We start from the raw sequence: 17,592 nt of genomic DNA on the forward strand, positions 1-17,592 counted from the left end.
GACTGAGCCAGCCTGCTGACCAGACCACTAACAATTTACTGACAGAGCCACGAGGGGAGGGGGAAGTTTGCATGTAGCCAGTAGCATTAACTGATTAGCAGGTTTGTTTAACTGGATACACTTACTGCCCTGGTTACAAGGAGGCGGGAGAAAAATTATTCTCCTTAACCTCTGATGATAGGATAGAAAGCAATGGGCTTAAATTGCAGCAAATTGGACATTAGGTTTAAATTGGACATTAGGAAAAACTTCCTAACTGGTTAAGTGCTAGAATAAATTGCATAGGGAGGTTGTACAATCTCCATCATTGGAGATATTTAAGAGCAGGTTGACAGGTGTTTGTCTAGAGATGATCTAGATGGTGCTTGGTCCTGCCAGGAGAGCAGGGGACTGGACTTTACCTCCTGAGGTCCCTTCCAGTTCTAGTATTCTATGACGAGAATTGCCTGTATTTCAGTAGGGAAAGTTTTCTTGCCCAATACTCAGACACACAAATTAAATTTCATATGAACATGATTGTCAGCTTTCTTCACTTGACAGATACCTTTTCTTAGCTTAGCTTTTGCTGATCTCACCTTTTCTTAGCTTAGCTTTTGCTGATCTCGCTTTTTTTTGCTAGACTAATTTTTCTTAAAGATGCTATGGAAATCATAAGTAGGAACACGGCTTACAGCCATAGGAAAAGATATTTTTCATCCTAGATTATAAGAAATCCTCAATTTTCAATATGCTTCAAGAGGACAGAAAAAGGAGGCAGCTGGACGGGAATATGAACCATACAATGACCAAATGGTGCTCTATAATTTGTTCCCTGACTAAAGATCCATCTGTTCATCATTGGTTGCAATATGAGACAAAGAGCATTGTGTGCGCTATAGGCAGTAGTTCGGCTCTGATGGGTATTGTACTTCCATCGTGCCCAATTACGGAGAGTGTTTTCTGCAGATGAGAATCAAAAACAAAGGCGAGTCGTCGATGTCTTCACTTGACAGGTAACACTTCCTTGCTTGATTATTTCAATGTTTGTAAAATGCAAAATATGAAAGAGAACATAATTCTAGCATTCATGAATCAACAAGCCAGAAAGATGGGAAAGGATGTGTATAACACAATAAAAGATCTCTCTCTTTCTAGAGATCAGTAGACCAAGTACATTTAAAATCAAGTATTTTAACAATCGACGTACTGTGATACACACTCTCCTTCTTATGAAATACCTACACAATCTTATGAGCCCATATACATGTGACTGTGTACACACACAGGCTTTAGAATCAGGAAGTCATTACTAGTCTTGATTCTGCTTATTCTGTGGAACATAGACATTTCCATATGGTTCATCTTGTCCAGCAGTAGCCTGAAGCAGATACTTGGGCAGATGTAAATAAATACCACAAAATAATGCATAATTTTTCAATATTGTGACTATAAAAGAACTTTCCTCCTAATTTCAGGAAATGGGTGATTGGCTTAGAAGTTCCCCTGTTTCTAAAGGGCTCATAAAAACACACCTCAGCAGCTCTGAGAAACAGACCAAGTTGTCTTAAAAATTGAGCATCCAATAAGCTACGTCTGCAGAAAGAGAGAGAGAGAATCAGTGGCCTCTGGCATTAACTTCTGTATTAGAGGGTAGCAGAGTTCTTCTGCTGACCCATGTCCCATCAGGTGACAGGACCCTTAATAAGGCTGCTAAAGACCATTGTGTCAGGTTGTGCATATCTCGAGCTGGAATATAAGGAATGGGGGAAGTCTGTTTTTTAGGGAGTGGGAACTAGGTAGCTAGAACAGAGGTGCTGAAATGGAAAATAAAGCATTTTCAAATGTGAGGTGCAACATTTACACCTCAATCTCTCCAAATTCTCAAACTCAGAATTTGCAGGGGACACACCCTTTAATTTAAACCACAGGCTGAAGAGCTTTTCTCTCTTATTACCCCTCTCAGCTATCAGAAATTTTACAGCATTCTACAGTATCAAAGCCTTCATTCACTATTTTCATTTTTAGCCCCTCCCATTGTAAAGACTGTTCTTACTAGCTTTTGCATAGTTGTGAACTATTTCTGTTCTTGGGTAGGCTTACAGAAGATTGTTTACAGACAGTCAAAACAGCAACATGAGAAATTCTTTTTCTATTGTGGATATTTGAATGTGTGTGTTGCAAAGGGCTAATAAATAAAAATGGAAAGCTTCCTTTAAGTGTGCATGTGAGGGAAAGCTGTGTGTTGCAAAGGGCTAATAAATAAAAATGGAAAGCTTCCTTTAAGTGTGCATGTGAGGGAAAGCTGTTATCTGACAAAGTTTTAACATGCAGATTTAGAGTCACTATAGAAATGAAAGACATTCAAACTGGACCTGATCCAACAGGACCTAAATCCGGAAGAACTACTCTGGTCTTGTGATATAACAAAGTTGTATAACAACTGCTGAATTATTTTTAAATGATTTCCCAAACTGTTCAAGGGCTAGCCTGTGTGAAATGAGCTGTTGCTTAGACTCTGAGTCTAGTATCTACTGCACAGATGTTCATAGCATAAGTCATCCTATTTCATACAATTTAAGGCCATATGGAACAGCTAGATCACCTATCCTGACTTCCTGTAGATCAGACTATTAAATTTCACTGTTATTTTTGTTTTGTTCCCCCATAACTTGGTGTTTGACTGAAGAGTATCTTCCAAAAAGATATCCAGTCTTAATATGAAGACATCAAGAAATGGAAACTCTGGAATTTCTCTTAATAGTTAGTTACAGCAGCTAATCACCCTTACTGTTAAATTGTTGTGCTTAAATTTCTCGTTTGAATTTAACAGCCATTTATTCTTATTATACCTTTTTCTGCTGCATTAACAAGACTTTTAGTGGCAAGTATTTTCTCCCTATGAAGGCGCTATCCACTGTAATCGATTCATCAGTCTCTTTTTTTTGAAAGGGTTCATCCAGCTTAGAGACTTAAGCTCTCAGACCTTTTCTCCAGCCTTCAATTCATTTTTATGGCTCTCCTGCACTTTATCCATATTTTTAAAGGGATATTGAAAAACTGGAGCGAGGTTGCACCTTTTAAATGTGGGATTCTCTGATCCGGCAACATCCATGACTATGGATGTTCCTGGATGAGCGCGCCTTGGAGTAGGAGGGCCAGCAGCTGGGAGCCCAGCACAGTCCGGCGAGTCTGGTAGCAACGGGGCCACAGAAACCTGGGCAGCCCTTGCGGCAGCACATCGTGATTGGGGCTGTTTGCCACCTGGCAAAGGGACCAAGACCATGGCAGCTCAGGAGGGGAAGCTTGGCCGGGGCCACAGCAGCGCAGGTGGTGGTGGCGGCAATAGTGTCATTGGGGCTGCTTGCTGCCCAGCAGTGGGGCTGGAGCTGTGGCTGCAGCAGCCCACAAGGAGACATCAGGCTGGGGCCACAGGTGCCAGGCAGCAGCACAGTCGGGGCCACATGCTGCCCAGCAGCAGGGCTGGGTTCGCATGCTGCCCGGCCAGCAGCAGAGCCAGGGCTAGGGCTGGCCAGCAGGCAGCGTAGCTGGGCCAAAGGAGCTAGTGTCGCGAGAATCACAGGTCCGATGATGCATACTCAAGGGGGGGAGGACAGAACCAGGTGGACCGTTTTATCAAATAAAAAATATTTATTTATAACAGTGATGAATTTATAGTATTCTGAGATTTTTAATAGACTGTGTTAATGAATTTACAGTATTTATTCTATGATTTCCAGTTAAACGTGTCAGATATAAGGATGGGAATGGCAAGGGGAATAGTCTCTATTCTAAAAATATCCAGCTACACTAATTAAATAACAGTGATAACTACAAACTCTATGTACTACCCAAAACAACTACAACACTAAGCTTATACAACAAGAAAAAAATCAAATCATACATACCAACTTACACGGCACACAGAACATTTCACAGATATCGGTTCGGTTGCAAAGGCCTTGGTTACTCCCGAGAGTCGGGGAAGGTGGAGGGTCAGTTGATCAGGCTGGCAGCGCTTTGAAGTATGCGAGAAGGCACACGTACAGTGGTACATGTGTTATGAAGACCTCTTTGAGAAAACTGTGCGATGGGTATTTATCCCCAAATCTGCACATCGCTTTCCCGCGCTTGCATATTCCCATATATGGCCCAAAGGTCACGAAGTGGGGGGTCTGTGTCCCAGGGGTTGGGCCGAAACTGAGCAGCTTTCATGCGACCAGGTAAGCCCTGCAGTTCTCACGCCAAGGTGATGGATGGGTGGGAGAGTCTGAGGCTATTTTCCCCTTTTCACACCTTCCCTTTTTCTAGAGGCAATGGTATGCAGGAAGGGTGCAGCCGGTTTCTCCTGAGGAGTACTGCAGCCCACTATAGCAAGAGTGGCCTGGCCAAACTTTTTACCGGGGGGGGCAGGTTTTTTTTCCCTAACAGCTAGCTGCGGGGAGGGACAGCAAACTGAGGGGCTAGCATCAGAGGGCCTCCTCTTGTCCCGCAAATTCCCTCATACGGGACTTGAGGGTGCTGGACCAGGGAGGTCCAACCTGTATTAGATCTGTATGCAGCATTCCAAGATATCTCATCAATATTCTATACAGACCATATGCCACCCAGTCCTACTCACTACTCCTCTGTTTATACCTTAGAGATTGCATTCATTAGCCCTATTTGCAACAGTGTTGCATTGCTTGTCTGCTAGGACGACCTCACCTCAAAACTGCTTTTCACAGTCTCTGCTTTCTAGACTATAGTCCCCTATTCTATAGCATTGCATATATTCCTTGTTTCTAGCTGTGTAACTTCATTTTTGACTATACTAAAATGTATTTTGTTTCAACACTCCCCCCGCTTACCACACCATCTAGATCACCACGTGACTGACCTATCCTCATCGTTACTTACCTCTTCTTTGTGCACCTTTGTTGGCATACACTACATACGGGCCAACGATTGTATCAACACAGGACCAAATACTCCTCTTGTCTAAGGAGTTGGCTTTCCTGTGTCTCCTGAGCACATTGTGGATGGTGGTACAACACAGGAAAGCCTGCACAACTGCTGCCAGCACTGTACCTGTTCTCTGAGCAGAGAACATCAGCCTCTCATGATTTCAGAATAAGGAAGACAAACAACAACAGATATTGAAACACTTCCCTGACAGTACAGCCTTGTATCCATTGTGCTGGCTGCCCACACAGATGCTGGGAGCTTCCTTACATGTAAAGATCTAACACACAGAACAGACATGTATGTAACTTCTCCCTCAATCACACAGATAAACATGTTCCTCAGTAAGATGTTTCATTAAAACAAAAAAAAAAAAATTAATTCTGCATTGATGCTGTTGGTATCAATGGCATATTACTACAGGGATTAATTTGGCCCAAGAAATGCTGATCTCTAATCCCATGTTATTTTTTTATAACATTATATTAAAAACATAGCATAGCTCCACAACAGAAACTCAGTGTTATTCAGTGAAATTCACCCTGCCAAGCAGAAATCCCCTGCAGCATGTGTGGATTTTTAAGCATCCAGGACTCTAGTGTATCCGGAACCCTATTCATGAAAAGCAATTCCCATAAATGCAGATGTGCTCTAGAATCATATTACGTGCTTCTGGTCATAAACTAATAACCAGTAAACCTCAACAGGGAATCCTCCCCTCACTTCCTCTCATACTGTAAAGTTAAGGTAATGCAGTTAGGTGGTTTTATGCTTTCCTGTGAAACATCTGGCAGTGAGTACTCTGAGAAAAAAAGTGTACTAGATTAAAAAGACCACTTCTACACTGGAGCAGACCAGGATATGATATATGCTCATAATAGTCCAAATCCTGCAGCAACTCTAACTCGTGAGAAGAAACTCACTGACTTTGACTGAGGGCTACAGATTCTGACCCCAAAACCTGATGCAAAAGTTAACACTAATAAGAAATAAACAAATCCCAGCCACAGAAAAGCTTTTCTCCTGTTCTCATTTAGTGCTTTTTGAAAATGATCATTTAAAGTCTTGTTGCAGTAATCAGAATTTTCTCTTTACTTCCCATTTAAATTGTCACTGAAACCACCATTAAATAAATGTAATCTAGCACTTCAGATAGAAGGAAATAATTTGGCTTTAATATAAGTTCACACTACAGATGATTTCTGGAGGAAAGGCACATTCTGACAGCTGTTTCCAGTTCATTGTGCCCTTTAGGGGAAAAAAAGGACATTTGTTTTCAATTTGTCTATAAATAATGGAGGAAAACACAGCTGAGGGGCCCAGTGTGATTTTTATAGAAAGTTCATTTTTGGAAATCTGATAAGCTTATAACCACATATGTTTGAAATCACTGTAATATAAAATACAGAAACTTAAAAAAAATCTACTTGTCAAGCCATCTAATGTTTATTTTATCCAGTGCTTAGTGGCATTTGTCAGATAGGTTGTGTTTTAGGAAATTTTATATCTAAATTCTGAAAACCTGTGGGTGCTTGTTATCCTGAAAAGGAAGGGTTTTACAACACATCAGAGAGGTCCCAATTCAGGAAGGTATTTAATCATGTGAGCAGTCCCACTGTAGTCAAGGGAACTAGTCACATGGTTAAAATTAAGCATGTGTCTAAGCATTATGCTGAATCAGGGCTGGAATGATTGTTGCCTTTAGTAGTGTAAGGAAAGTACTGGAAGACAGGAACTCAAGTTTAAGCAGATCTCTGTGTACCACCTGTAAGTAGGGTACCTCTGACTCACCAGCCTGGACTCCTTCTCAGCACTGTGGGGGAGTATTCAGGCTGGTGAGTCAGAGAGCTCCCTCATACTCTAGTTCCAGGTGACACATGGGGGGGACCCCATCACTCTGATTTTGACTAGTTGGTGTGACCATCAAGTTCCATAACCTCTGTCTCAGTTTCTCCATTTATAAAATGGGAAGAACTTACTAGATTCTGAGCACCTTGGGGCAGGGACTGTCTTTATTGAGTATTTCAACAGAAGACTGCAGCAAAAGAAAAGTCCTGTGTCCAGTGAATGGGCAAAACCAAGCTCTCCTCATTAAACTTTGGATGTGTGGTATACCCTGCATCTACCCCTCCACTTGAGCCTAATTGACAAATGTAGTTTGATTCTATACTAGTAATGGAATCTAAGTAACAAGACTGGAGTTGGACTGAATTCTCAGGAAATCCCAACAAAGGGACCACTTTTATTATTATTATTATTTGTGTGTACAGTGCCTCAGTGATCTCACAGGGCTGGTATGAAGATTAGTTAGCCTACGTGCAAAAGGTCATTTGAAAATGACAAGCTTGAGTCTGGCCAACTCTATTGGGCAGACTAGTTGAGAAGGTGGGTATTGCCAGTGCCATTTTTTTACTCCTCACAATCCTGTCTCAGCACCCTTCCCACTTCTCTCCCCCCCCCCACCCCCACCCCCCAATAACTTAAAGCAGCCTCAGCAGGTGTCTCAGAAACAGCTTCCAAGGGACTCGTCACACAGTTCTTTCTTGCTTGTCACAACACATCAGATGAATGTGGATTATTTATGGTTCTGCTCTAGCCAATATATTTAATATACTTACTGGGAAGCTACTATTGGTAAACTCTTTTCAAGTAAAACTTTGAAGACAAATTTCAGCTTTGACTTGAACTACTCAAGCCCCCCCACTGCAAAAGCTTTAGCTATTTGTAACATCTCTCTTCTTGTGTCACAGTCTGCTGGGAGGAGCCTATATGCAGTCCTTAACAGATAGAAAGGTTTTATTCTGGAGATGTCACTTCCTATAAGAGGGAGCCTACTCAGTCAAAGGAAGGAAGTCCTGCAAGGAGCTGGAAGGCACCTGCAGAAGACCCAGGGTCAGAAAGGACCTTGGAACAGGTTCTCCATACCATCCAAATGTGTGGAAAGGGGCAAGGAGAGGAGTCTTAAGAGGAAAAGATTTTTGGAATTACTATGCAACAGGACCTGGGCTATGTGGGACTAGCTATTGTGCCCAGTCAATGTGTTAGAGGAACTATAGAGTGGGTGAAAGATTGGTTTATGTTGAAGAGGGATGTTATTTTAATAAACCAAACTCCACCAAGGCACGTTATTCAACCCAAGATAGTTTATAAGCAATTCGGGAGCCAAATGAGAGAAACTGAAGCAATGGACAAAACCAATGCTATAAGCCCTTTAAGAAAACTACCCTGTGGAATCAGACCTTTGTTTTGTACCCCTGCAGTGAAGAGAACCAGAGCCTTTGCCCCAAACTTCACAAAGCTTGTTAGATGCTTCTTGCACAGAAACTATTTTTCATATATATATATTTTCTTAAATCAATGTTAACATTAATTCCCTTTGCTCTTCAGACAAACCATACAAATCAGGAAATCTGGCAAATAAACATCCAACTTCAGAGTCATTTCTCAAGAATTGCCCATTTCCAAAAAAATACCACAACCTCCTGTTCTCAGTGGGACTGAGGTCTCATATTAGTCTCAGCTCAGACACCTGCTGTTGCCCTACAACCCACACAGGTGGAAGTTAAGGCTGCTTGTTAGGAAAATCTTACACAGTGAGATCAGACAGAAAGACAACACAGTGCTATCTATACTGTCTTTCCCCATCCCTGCAGAAGACTGTTGTTTTGGTATTCCATGACCATCAGGCTTTACTACTCCAGAAAGGAGAGAACTTAACCCTTAACAACAGGAATAACGTAATCCTTGTCAAAACAGTCTGTTTTCAAAACACAAGGAACTATACAAAACCAGTTGCTTGAAAAATCTGGGTTATTTCTAACAACAGCAGAGCAGCATTGTACCTAAAGAATTTGATTTGGATTTCAACTCCCCTGATGTAAATCAAGAGTAATGCCATTGGTGCCCAATGGGGTCACTTTTTTATGAAATCTATTACAAGAGAAGTTGCCTTTAAAAACAGTCTCAAGATAATCATCAACAAATAATTAACCACAATGAACTAGAGTATGAAACAGATTTTTGGAATTTAAAAAGCCCCAGTCTTACAAATATAGTCCCATTCCCGACATACAGACCCCTATCCCATGGCCCTTAATTTAAGTTGTGACATATGTTCCTATCATCTTAGATCATTCCTTACTGTTTGGATGTGGATTCCAGGCAGTCATGCCTACTGGTGGTAGCCAGCTGCAATATCAAATCCAGGCCTAGGATCACTGTTGAAACCAGGGTCAGATGACAAACTGTGGTCAGAGTACACAGGCACCCCAAATGCAGACAGAGTATCAAAGCCAGGCTTAAGTCAGCCCAGTGGTCTGGGTGTCAGGAGGCAGAGCTGGAGCAAAGTTACAGTAGGGCATGGATATGACTAAAGCAGTCTGGAATAAGAGGAACAGCCTGAACGTCTATAACAAAGCAGGCAGGTTCCTAACTGAACAACACTGTTGCACAGATTAACTCACAGCTTTGGGAGAGTCAGTGGAACACCTGTGCCTGGTGGTCATCTGACCCAAGCCAAGCTGATAGATTCAGCATGCATGAGGGCTGAGTCAATGCAGCTGAGTTGCTGCAAGGTGCCTGAGCCATGAGTCATTGCAGGCTCTGTTGAGGGGTGAGTCATGGCACCTGCACGAGCAGCCCTAGTGTGGTTGCGGGTTTTCCCACAGTTACAAACAAGCAAAAAAGCCTGTAACAAGCAATCCGCGTATGCCATGCTGAGTCATTTTGCAAGGTAACATCTTCCTGTTTGCTTGTTTATTTTGTCTAACTAGGTAAACAAACCGATTTAATTTGTTGGTACAGCTCACTTCGTCAGGAGAAGAGCTGCAGGTTCAGTCATTAGTTCCACCAGGTGTATGTTGTAGGAGCCAGCAAACAAATGCCAGTCTCTGCATGGTAACACTGGAGTTAGAGGAAGGCACACAAGGCCTATTTTAATTAGATGTTGGGGACCCTCTAAAAGAGGGGTGAGGGACCTCTTTTGTGTTGGGGGCTACTGACCCACAGAAAAATCAGTTGGGGGGGGGGGATGCATACAAGTCAGAAGCAAAAAACAGAAAACAAAAACAAAATGACACCCAAACCTTTACTGGTGTGGCCCCTGACTGAAAAGCAGAAAAACACTCCCCACATTTCCCTTGCACAGCAGAGCGTAGTGGGGTCCAGGCTAGTAAATTTTCTGTGTGCCAGCCCTATTGGTGGATGGCAAGGGGGCTGGAGCACCAGTGAAAGTTCCCCAATGCTAGGGGGGAGCCCCAAGCTTCAAGGGCTGGATCCAGGTAAGCCAGGAGCCACATTGGGCCCCTGGGCCTTAGATTCGCCACTCCTGCTCTGAAAGGAAATGGACGGAAGTGAGGAGGGCTGCCAGAAACACAGCACATCTCGTGAGTTCAAAGATATGTTACAGGATATATATGCAACAGTGGGAGCTGTTTGTGGTTTCCATCTACAGTGGTTGATTGCCTCATTAGACTCTCTGAAGACTGGTATTTTATCTCAGCTAAGTGCTCTGCTAAACCATTAACATTTTTCAGTTCACAGAAGCCTTCAAGTTCTGCCCATCTTTTATGAAACCTCCTATCTTTAACCAGCTTAAAAAAATAGGGATGGGACATCAGCTGGAAAGTGCAGAGCGGTTCAAGTTTTACAATGTCAAATTATTCTGAGCTGCAAACAACTCTGTTGTAGTACAGAACTATTACACTGCACACTCTTTACTGCACATGTAATACTTCATATAAGAGCATGCACTATCATATAGCACATTCTATATTACTAAATAAGCTATAGTATTTTATTCCTAATGTCATGCAAACTGGTATGGAATATTTCCAAATTCCATGACACCTTTTATCTTCATAATGTGAGTTATTCTTATTGTACAGATGGAAAAATCTAAGAGGAGACACAAGTCTGTTACTTGCTCCGGTTCACACAATAAACTGTCAGGAGAGTCAGGAAGAAAAACCTACGTGTCTCAGTCCTGTGTTTTAACCATGTTTTATGTTAAACCACAGAGGTTCAGAAGTTGCCTTCTCTCTCTTTAATGTCAGGGGCTCATTTCAAAGGCACCCTGATTCAGGTTCAGTGTATAATCCTGAAAATATAGGAGCAGTGTGACACAAAAGCTTTGACTGGCATCTGATTCAGAAAGGAGACATAATCTGATAATATCCACGTTACTACAGGAAACAAGAGCTTAATCTTTGATTATTATTTTCTGGTGTAAATCTTTAAATAAAGTGACATTTTAAAAAACAAAATGTAATTGGGAATAAACCAATTTATAAAAGTTGCTTTCTTATATGTTACAAGATCTTTCTATGTTCTATCTAAGCTCCTTCATTTTATGTTAATATAAAAAATTGTTATGGGGAATAGAGATTGTTATATTCTTTAAACCAGTTTTCCTGTTAATACCTTTGACTACTATAATAGGAAGCTGTCAGCATAGCCAAGCATTGGCAAACAGATTTAGTTTATTTTAGCATTGTCTTTAAGTAGCCTAAACATGTATTGATATCCTACCCATTTGCACCTGTTTACATTGTCTGTGTAGATTTGCCACAGTAGAGGCCTCAGCCAAAGAAGTCAGTCTACTATATCTTATCTCACACATACAAGAGGACCCATCAACCACGAGATTTCTTTATTTTTTTTTTCCTTTCATGGTGGGCAAGGCATTTATTATTCCTTTTTAAAGTTTGTGGAAAATGATTATTTCTCTACTTCGAATGTACAAAGCCACAAATCATTAATCTTTTCATCTATTTTCCCTTTAATTTTGTACTTCCACAAATAACATTTAAAAACATAATGATTTACTACACCATTCACAGGGATGTAATGTTAACTGTGGCCATTCAAGGCACTCAGACAGGGTTCTGCTCTAGTTTGTAAGCTTTAAGTTCCTCCAGTCATAACATGAAGGAGGAAGAGGAGGAGTGGGGAGTTACAGCAGGTGCAGTGGTTTGATTCAGAAGTGCACTGACCCTCTGTGGGAGCATGGCAAGAATTTCAAATGGGATTAGCCACCCAAACAAGAAAAAGGTCACACTTGACATTTCCACTGGAAATTCTAATGCAAATAGAGCTCTGATACTCCTGACATTTTTTCACACACATCAAATACCCATACATATGTAAAAGGAAAATGAGAAAACATGATGACTAATTTATGTAAATCTCGTAAGCCAGTAACATTAAGAGCTGACTTCATAGAAATGTTCTCAACCAAAAGGCACTATACTATATAGAAGTATTCTCTTTTGTTTATTGCCATTTTAGAATTGGTTTATTTTGATAGGATTGTTGGTTGTTTAGTTCTGGAAAAGTGTTCCACACTGCACAAAATACAGGAGATTCAGTCCTTGCTTCAAATAAGGAATTTAGACCCTAAACAGAATGGGTCTCTTTAGAGGGTTGGGAAAGAGAAGCTACTGTTGGGCATTAATTGAGGTCTTCTGCAAATGATCTGGTAGGATTAGAACAAAACAATCTTCTCCCAGATTTGAATGTTCACCTTTTGCTATTATAAAACCAACTGCAAATATAATGGGTGAAAGTCAGAATCTTTTGGAGCAATAAGTGTCTTTTAGAGTAAGGTAGAATGTTTAAAATGTAAGCCCTCCCAATTAAAATGGAAAATTATTTTGCTGAAACAAAAACTTCTCCATACTGAGAAGCTTTAACGAGCAATAAGCCTTGTCTCACTGCACTGAAATAATGCTATGAAGCCAGCATATGATTACTACAACTTCTAAACCATTCTCCATCTTGTTGTATGTAACTGTTTCCTTTTCATAACCACCATCACAGAAATAAATAGAACATAACATGGTTTGGTTGACCTGGGGGGAAAATGGAAAATACTAAGATGACTGGCAGTGTTTTTTCACAATGGACTCCAGTGTACAGCATGAGTTATTAAAAATGGATTTATACTGTCCTGAGGCATTTGCCTTTACTGAGGAATTTGTAATGGTCTCTATGCTCAGAATAGGAAACAGGACTAACAATATTGTAAATATAAAAATTGCAAATAGTAAATATCCACAGCAAAATTCTGATATAAGATTCACCAGTATAAGGGCACAGTCCTACAAGCCTGCTTTGGGAACAATATTTAGTCACTAGAATAATCTCTTGAACTTCAAAGTGAAGTTATTCAATATTTATACTTGTGTAACAATGAGAAGAATTTTGCTCCTAATTAATATATTTGTTCAACTATAATGTTAAAGTAGAGAAAAACACTACATGCCACATTGAATCTAATTAAGAAAAATTAATGCTTAGATAATTTTCTTAAGGCTTGTTAGCTGCCTAGGTTTTGTTTGAGTTTATCTGGTTTTTTTTAATTACAAACGTTTACCTAAACAAGAAAATATAGTGAGGTTTCAGCAATATATAAAGTAAGGTCACACTCCTACAAGCACTAATCCAAATAGGCAAATTTATTGCACAAGTGTTAACTTAAAATTCAGTCAATGGGACAACTGAAGACATAAAAAACTAAAAAAGCATTGTTTAAGAAAGAAATAGGTTAGAAATTTAGAGAATGCCATTTTGTCAGATGAATGTGTATAGATCCTGAAACCTGTGAAATGAGTTCCATACTCTTCTTTTTCGTTTACATTTAAAATCTAGTTTTCACACACTTTTAAATGTCACTTATATTGTGTTATGGGTTCAAGGTAATTTATTCAGACATGGTCTCTTTATCAAACAACTAGAAAAATAGTAGGAGAAAATGTTCAGACAAGGAAAGAACACTCTGACACACACTCAACACTTTATGTGAAGCTAAATATTCAAAAATCAAGGAAAACAGCGCCTGTGTTCATGCAATGATTATTTTATAAAATGTTCAACCACTCTCTTCAGACTCCTAAGCTACGTCTAGACTACATCCCTTTTTTGTAAAAGGGGTGTAAATTAGACGTATGGCAATTGCTAATGAAGCGGGGATTTAAATCTCCCCCGCTTCATTAGCATAAAAATGGCTGCCGCTTTTTTTCGGCTTGGAGCTCTGCCAGAAAAAAGCGCCAGTCTAGACGCTGATTTTGCGGAAAAGAAAGCCTTTTTCGAAAGATCCCTTATCCCATATTTCAAGAGGGATAAGGGATCTTTCGGAAAAGGCTTTATTTTCCGCAAGATCAGCATCTAGACTGGCGCTTTTTTCTGGCAAAGGTCTGTGCGGAAAAAAAGCGGCAGCCATTTTTATGCTAATGAAGCAGGGGAGATGTAAATCCCCACTTCATTAGCAATTGTGATTCGTCTAATTTACATCCCTCTTACGAAAAAGGGATGTAGTCTAGACATAGTCCTGGGCTACGTCTACACTGCAGCCTTTTGCTGGCAGAGAGTATGCTAATGAAGCACTCATTAGCATTTGTCACACTATCATTTGCATATTCTCTGCTGATGCTTTTTGCACAAGAGGTTTATGCGCAAAAACAAGTAGCGTAGATGGGTCTGCTTTGCACAAATGGATCCATCAACGCTACTTATTTTTGCGCAAAAACCTCTTGCGCAAAAAGCATCAGCAGAGAATATGCAAATGACAGTGTGACAAATGCTAATGAGCGCTTCATTAGCATTCTCTCTGCTGGCAAAAGGCTGCAGTGTAGATGTAGCTCCAGTTAGGCAAGGAAATTTTCTTTTGTGCTATTTTATACAGGGTTCCTGGCCAGGTGTTTGTCTCCCATTCTGGACAGCAGTAGAGATCTTCACTGTGATTAAGTCTGTTCTAGGCTAGGACTCCCATCGTATATTACAGTCTGTCTATACTTCAAACATGTGATGTGATTGTATCTCATACAGACATACTTAAATTAGCTATAATACCACTTGCTTGGCTCCAAGAAGCCACAGCAACCATTGGTGACTCATGCTAACACTCGGGAGGTATTCTGCCCCACTATGCCCTGCCAAAATTGTAATTGCTCAATGGGGTGCCTCCACATACCCCTGCTCCTCTGGTTGGCCCTCCCTGCACTCTATCCTCCCTCAGGCACCAGTCTTCCCTAATAGCAGCACATACTTCAATAGGGATAGCCCCACAGGTAACTACTCAGAGTTCCAGACAGGCATGCCTAACTATGTTAAAGTTAGCTTGGGTATGTTTACATGAGATGCGAACCTCTCCCTCCCTCTGCCCCCCCGCACTGCAGTACAGACATACTCCATGATGAAAGTCCTCTTGGCTAGGTGTTTAATCTTTAGTACAGGCAGTCCCCGGGTTACATAGATCCGACTTACATCGGATCCCTACTTACAAACGGGGTGAGGCAACCCTGCACTAGCTGCTTCTCCCCAGCAGACCAGGGAGACGCGAAGCGGCTTTTCTCAGCAGACACCTCAGCTTGAGAATAAAGGACTGAGGGAAGTGAGGTGTGGGAGAATAAAACTGAGCTCTGGAGAAATGTTTGGCTAGAGTTTCCCCTACAATATGTACCAGTTCCGACTTACATACAAATTCAACTTAAGAACAAAGCTACAGTCCCTATCTTGTACGTAACCCGGGGACTGCCTGTATGTCTGGTCTACACTGCATTTGTAAGTATGCCTCCCAGCCTCTGTCCACAGACTTGTGGGAGCGGGGCTCCTGCTACTATGAAGTGTGTCAAAAATAGCTGCACAGACATTGCTTTGGTGTCATGGCTCAGGATCTAGTTCAGGCTTTGAAGCCTGACCTCAGCCCCAGATTTTAAAGCTCAAGTCATAATGTCGACACAGCTATTTACATAGCACTATCACAACCCCAGTAACACAAGTCACTGGATCCAGGCTGGGAGCATCACTCCCAGTTGCAGTGAAGACATAGTCCCAGGGTTCACTAGAAGCAGTCAGCCTCAGGCCCTGAACAGCACAATCCATAAAATAATTGTTGCAACCGAAGCCAGGACAAGATGACTTTTTAAAGTATGAGAACAAACAGGTGGACAATGCGGCAGTCCATAGGCCTGGGGAAGCAGGAGTTGGCACCAGTGCTTGGAGGATGGTGGGTTTTTTAAATACAGGACGAAGCTCCTGATGATCCAGGGCACAGACCAGTCACTTACTGACATAGCTTAGAATTAAACTTCCCCTGGGAATACATTATCTGACCATTGTTTACTATAAGGTTACTTGTATCCTCCTCAGAAGCATCTGGTACTGGCCCTTGCTAGAGACAGGATACTGGACTCAATAGACAGATGGTCTTGTCCTGTGAGGCAATTCCTGTGTTCCTAAAGCTTGTTCCATGCTGCAGCTTTGTCTGGCATAAGTTCTGGGAAACAGGACCTGAGATGTTTATTTTAATGAGTTTATACAATATATCATCATCAAAGTATCAAATTGTTCCATAAAGTTATTTGTATAAAATCTTTAGCCTTAACAGAAATTATCTATACAAAATATATTTACTGGTCTAGGAATCAGCCATTGCCCAGTACTAATGATTTATGCTTGCAGCAGAACTTATATTTTCTGGAGTTTGTTGGGCTTTGCTGTATGTACAGTATTTTTATTGCTCTGAATTTTGGATTAATAGGAACACAAAAATCTCAAAGTAAAACTCAACCAGAAGCATCAATTTACACCATATGCTTCACCTGGATTAGATGCAAACCTATGAATCAAACCAGGTGATTTAAATGATTTGTGGTCCTTAGAATCTGCTAGCAAACTTGGTCTGAATTATGCACTTTTATCAGTGAGTTTTGCCTGTTTTCAGGTATCCATGAAAGGAGAGCTATATTGCTAATTTTATCCTGCAAAACAAATGCAAAGTTTAAGATTTCCCCAAGGTTTGTTCTTAATTAATTGTAGTTGATACAGGCTCTGATCTGCACACATGATGAATAATCAAGCAGAAAAACAAAAGGAAAATGCCTCTCAGAGGCAAGTGCAGGAACAGGAAGAGTTGTGCCATGTTGTACAATTTAATCACGTGACAAAAATCCTCACAGTGTTATTCCATTTGTTGTTTGTTTTGAGTCTGCCTTTCTCAAGTGTATTCAATGGGTAAACAGTTGAAACTAACAAAAGAAAAATCTGAAAGCATGTAATTTTGCCAGGGATGACTGTAGAAAAGGGTGTTATAGTACTGCAGCTGAGTCCAGCTGACTGCCCTTAGTATCAGAACATTATGGCCTAATGTCCAAAGCTAATATGGCTGCAGAGCTTTGTGGCCTAATGGCTGGAGTCAATGCAGCTACCCTCCATAGCAGGACTGTATGGCCTGGTGGCCAGAGGAGAATAGGTAAGCTACCATCCAGAAAGGTGGCTTGAGCATTCTTGCCTCCAGCTGGGGCCCAGTGTAGGTAAGTATACTGGGTCAGTGGGAACCCGACTGACTTACCGATCAGTTTTACATTCAGATCAATAGGTGAGCTGCTACATATACTGTCTTCCAGTGGCATAGGCCATGTGTTACCTGAGTCTCCCGCCAGTGAAGCCCACAATGGTTCTGATGTATCCTGGGCATCTACGGCTATCCAGCTCATAGCAACTTGAGGTGCCAGCATCTTCCAGGCAGGAGTCTGAAAAGTGTGTCAGCCCTGACTGAAGTTCAGTTCAACAGTGCCCAGCAGGGATGAGTGGGTTTGGCTTCTTCTGCCCAGACTCTGTGATTAACCCCTCCTTGTCCAAGTATGGGGCAAGTATCACACAACTAAAACGGAT

General features: G+C 41.2%; 1 long non-coding RNA gene across 1 annotated transcript in view; it reads right to left on the bottom strand.

Moving 5' to 3' along the window:
* The window catches only part of LOC149524557 (uncharacterized), a 328,526-nt gene extending 318,689 nt beyond the window's left edge, over positions 1-9,837 (bottom strand). The window contains exon 1 of the long non-coding RNA XR_016349475.1: positions 9,062-9,837. This is a non-coding gene — a long non-coding RNA (uncharacterized LOC149524557). The remainder of the gene's footprint in view (positions 1-9,061) is intronic.
* Between the last annotated feature and the right edge of the window lie 7,755 nt (positions 9,838-17,592).

The sequence above is a fragment of the Pelodiscus sinensis genome, chromosome 4 (assembly GCF_052426305.1).
Source record: "Pelodiscus sinensis isolate ZL-2025 chromosome 4, ASM5242630v1, whole genome shotgun sequence".
NCBI lineage: Eukaryota > Metazoa > Chordata > Testudines > Trionychidae > Pelodiscus > Pelodiscus sinensis.